We start from the raw sequence: 5,000 nt of genomic DNA, 5'->3' as shown, positions 1-5,000 counted from the left end.
CGCGCGACGCGCCCATCCGCGCGGGCCAAATGCGCAGAACCGAGCGACCACGCCGCGGCCGCGCGCGCGCCAAGGCGCGGGAGCACGACGAAGCGCGCGCCCGAGCGGCCGATCGGCCCAGCGCGCCCGTCCTTGCGCGTCACCGGCCAACGGCCCCGCGCACGCGCGGCGCGCCCGCCCGCGCGGCGCGACCATCCGCGCTGGGCGACGGGCTCGGGCGGAAGGCCCGCCCAGGCAGGACACACCCCCTTACCTCCCCAGCGGGGCATCCTCCGAAGGCCCACCCCAAGGGCTCCAGCGAATCGAGGAGCATTGCACACGGAAACGGCCCGGACGCGAGTCCCGGTCGCACGGGGTGCGCATCCCGAACGTCCGGGACGCGCTTCCCGGGAGGGCCGATGGAGGGAGCCGAAGTGGCGCACGGCCGCCGGGCACGGACGGCCGAAGGCAGCGCCCGTGCGCCGGGAAGTCGGCAGGCGCGTGCCGGCTCCGTCGGGGACGAAATGTGCCGGGCAAGTCCGCCGCGAGGCAACGGTCCTGTGCGGAGTGGAGCGGAAGGCCCGCCGCGGCGGCAGCAGACCCCCCCTCCCTACCACCCCGGCGGGGCATCCGCCCAAAGCCCACCCCAAGCGTTCCAAAGTACCGAGGAGCGTTGCAAACGGGAACGGCCCGGACACGCGACCCGGTCGCACGGGATGCGCGTCCCGGTCGCACGGGTCGCGCGTCCCGGGAGGGCCGACGGACGAAGCCGAAGTGGCGCACGGCCGCCGCGCACGGACGGCCGGCGGCGGCGCCCGTGCGCCGGAAAGTCGTCGGGCGCGCGACGGCTCCGTCGGGGACGAACGGTGCCGGGCACGACCGCCGCGAGGCAACGGACTTGTGCGGAGGGGGGCGGAAGGCCCGCCGCGGCGGCGCCAGCCCCCCCTCCCTACCACCCCGACGGGGCATCCGCCCAAAGCCCACCCCAAGCGTTCCAAAGTACCGAGGAGCGTTGCAAACGGGAACCGCCCGGACACGCGTCCCGGTCGCACGGGATGCGCGTCCCGGTCGCACGGGTCGCGCGTCCCGGGAGGGCCGACGGAGGAAGCCGGCGCACGGCCGCCGCGCGGACGGCCGGCGGGGGCGCCCATGCGCCGGGGCCTCGGCGGGCGCGGGCCGGCTCCCTCGGGGACGAACGGTGCCGGGCCCGCCCGCCGCGAGGCGACGGACTTGTGCGGAGTGGAGCGGAAGTCCCGCCGCGGCAGCAGCAGCCCCCCCTCCCTACCACCCCGGCGGGGCATCCGCCCAAGGCCCACCCCAAGCGTTCCAAAGTACCGAGGAGCGTTGCAAACGGGAACGGCCCGGACACGCGTCCCGGTCTCACGGGATGCGCGTCCCGGTCGCACGGGTCGCGCATCCCGGGAGGGCCGACGGAGGAAGCCGGCGCACGGCCGCCGCGCGGACGGCCGGCGGCGGCGCCCATGCGCCGGGGCCTCGGCGGGCGCGTGCCGGCTCCCTCGGGGACGAACGGTGCCGGGCGCGCCCGCCGCGAGGCGACGGACTTGTGCGGAGTGGAGCGGAAGTCCCGCCGCGGCAGCAGCAGCCCCCCCTCCCTACCACCCCGGCGGGGCATCCGCCCAAGGCCCACCCCAAGCGTTCCAAAGTACCGAGGAGCGTTGCAAACGGGAACGGCCCGGACACGCGTCCCGGTCTCACGGGATGCGCGTCCCGGTCGCACGGGTCGCGCATCCCGGGAGGGCCGACGGAGGAAGCCGGCGCACGGCCGCCGCGCGGACGGCCGGCGGCGGCGCCCATGCGCCGGGGCCTCGGCGGGCGCGTGCCGGCTCCCTCGGGGACGAACGGTGCCGGGCGCGCCCGCCGCGAGGCGACGGACTTGTGCGGAGTGGAGCGGAAGTCCCGCCGCGGCAGCAGCCGCCCCCCCTCCCTACCACCCCGGCGGGGCATCCGCCCAAAGCCCACCCCAAGCGTTCCAAAGTACCGAGGAGCGTTGCAAACGGGAACGGCCCGGACACGCGTCCCGGTCGCACGGGATGCGCGTCCCGGTCGCACGGGTCGCGCGTCCCGGGAGGACAGACCGAGCAAGCCGAGGTGCCGCTCACGGCCGCCGCGAGGGACGTACGGCGCCGGCGCCCGCGCCCCGTGGCACGGCCTAGAGCGTGCCCCCCTGCCACCCCATCGGGGCATCGGCGCAAAGCCCACCTCGGGGTAGATAACCGAAGGCAACGAGGGACGGTGGATGCACATATCCGAGCAGTGGCGATAGGGCCGGAGGGAGCACCGACAGGGCCGTGAGATTTTAAAGTACCGAGGGAATTTGCAAACCGGGCCCGCCCCTCCCCCCGTCCATCGCACGCCGATCGGGGGTCCGGCGCCCCGCGGGGGGCTGCCGGCATGCGCTCCCGGTGCAGGCATCGACGAGCCGCCCGCGACCTCCACTCGGGTCCGAGCCCCCAAGCGCGGATGCCGAAACGCGCCGGCCGCGGCAGCCCCACCCCTGCCACCCCATCGGGGCATCGGCGCAAGGCCCACCCTGGGGTAGATAACCGAAGGCAACGAGGGACGGTGGATGCACATATCCGAGCAATAGCGATAGGGCCGGAGCGAAGACCGAGGGGGTCGGGGGGTTTTAATGTTCCGAGGGAAGTTGGAAACGGGGCCCGCCCGGACGCCCGTCCCTCGCACGCCGATCGGGGGTCCCGCACCCCGCGGGGGGCTGCCGGCATGCGCCCCTAGTACAAGCATCGACGAGTCGCCCGCGACCTCCACTCGGATCCGGCGGCGCACGCGCGGATGGCGAAACGCGGCGGCCGCGGCTGCAGCCCCCCTACCACCCCGTTGGCGCGTCGGCGCAAAGCCCACCCCGGGGAGGATAACCGAAGGCGACGAGGGACGATGCATGCACATATCCGAGCAAATACCGAGAGGGTCGGGGGGAAGACCGAGAGGCAAGGGGTGTTTAGAGTACCGAGGGAAGTTGCGAAAGGGGCCCGCCCGGACGCTCGCCGCTCGCAGGCGATCCGGCGGGGCGCACGGAGGGCGCCGCCCATCGCCGGAGCTTGCTCGGTCATCTCTGCCGCACGGACACGTAAGCGCCGCCGCGCAAGGTTCGGCCGGCGGGGCGGACGGTTCGCCGCCGCAGGCCTTTCCCGCAGCCGGAACGTGGGCCCGGCGTTGCGCGCCGGCGGGCCGCGCAATCCGCCGGGGCGCACGGCGGGCGCCGCCCGTCGCCGGGGCTTCGCTCGGTCATCTCGGCCGCACGGACACGTGCGCGCAGCCGCGGAAGGTTCGGCCGGCGGGGCGGACGGTTCGCCGACGCAGGCCTCTCCCGCGGCCGGAACGCGGGACCGGCGTTGCGCGCCGGCGGAAGGCGCGATCCGGCAGGGCGCACGGCGGGCGCCGCCCGGGCTTCGCTCGGTCATCTCGGCCGCACGGACACGTGCGCGCCGCCCATCGCCGGGGCTTCGCTCGGTCATCTCGGCCGCGCCGCCACGTGCGCGCCGCCGCGGAAGGCTTGGCCGGCCGGGCGGACGGTTCGCCGCCGCAGGCCTTTCCCGCAGCATGCGCCCCTTCGCCCGAACGACCGCGGGACTCCGGTACGGCCTAGCCGTCGGCCGCCCGGCTGCAAGCCGTCGGGGCCGCTCGATCCCCGTCGCGTGCCGGCCGCCGCTCGGGCCAGCCGGCCGGCTGCCGCACGTAACCTCTGACCTCATCAGCGGTCGATCCGCACCGCGCTGGTCTTCGGTGCGGACCCGTCGGGGCCGTGCCGCGCCGGCCGTCGCATCCGGTTCCGCAGGCGCCGCCCGGTTGCCTCCCGCCCTCGTGCGCTCGCGCCGGCCGGGCGACGCGGTGCCCGCGGGACTCGGGCATGGTTGAGCCGTCGGCCGCCCGGCGGCATGCCGCCGCCGCTCCGCGCCGCGTGCCGGCTGCGCTCCTCCCCGCGCCCGTCCGCGGGCGGGCCCGCCGCCGCTCGCGCCGGCCGGGCGACGCGGTGCCCGCGGGACTCGGGCATGGTTGAGCCGTCGGCCGCCCGGCGGCATGCCGCCGCCGCTCCGCGCCGCGTGCCGGCTGCGCTCCTCCCCGCGCCCGTCCGCGGGCGGGCCCGCCGCCGCTCGCGCCGGCCGGGCGACGCGGTGCCCGCGGGACTCGGGCACGGTTGAGCCGACGGCCGCCCGGCGGCATGCCGCCGCCGCTCCGCGCCGCGTGCCGGCTGCACTCCTCCCCGCGCCCGTCCGTGGGCGGGCCCGCCGCCGCTCGGCCTAGCCCCCCGGCTGCCGCACGTAACCTGCGACCTCGTCGGCGCTGGATGCGCGTCGTGACAGTTTTCGGTGGGGCGCCGCGGAGGCGCCGGGGGCCCATGCGACGGGCCAGGGGGCGAACGGAGGGCTCGGTCAGCCCTAACAGGGGACCGGCGACAAAGGAGCGGTCGCGCAAAGCTTCGTAAGGGACCCAGACGACGGGCCTACCGATCCGAAGCACCGCGCACGGACGCGCAGCGGGCCCACGACGGGCCGACACGGAAGGCCCGCCGCCAAGGCCGCAAAACCGACAAAGGAACCCACGGGGACGCACCAGAGCGGGCAAAGCTTTCACCGAACGGGACGGGACCGAGCCCCCGCAACAGGCGAGGGCGACGGATCCGACCAAGTAAGGCCGATCCCGCTCCACGCACGCGCGGCCGCAGGAACTTCGTGAGGGACGGGACGACCGGCCGACCGAACCGAAGCGCCGCGCACGGCCGCCGCGAGGGCCGGCCGGAGGCATAGACCGAGCGCCGCGCCAGCGGAAGGAGCGTGCCGGCTCCGTCGGGGACCACCTGCGCACGGTCCGTCCGAGCGAGCCGACGGACCGGCGCGGAAGGCCCGGCGCCGAGCCCGCAAAACCGACAAAGGAACCCACAGGGACGCACCAAAGCGGCCCAAGATTTCACCGAGACGGGACCGAGCCCACGCAACATGCGATGGCGACGGATCGGACCAAGTAAGGCCGATCCAACTCCGCGC

Source organism: Phoenix dactylifera, chromosome 10, assembly GCF_051530095.1.
Source record: "Phoenix dactylifera cultivar Ajwa chromosome 10, Ajwa_hap1_PhDact_Kaust_v1.1, whole genome shotgun sequence".
Classification (NCBI taxonomy): domain Eukaryota; kingdom Viridiplantae; phylum Streptophyta; class Magnoliopsida; order Arecales; family Arecaceae; genus Phoenix; species Phoenix dactylifera.
Note: the sequence above shows the minus strand (reverse complement) of the source record.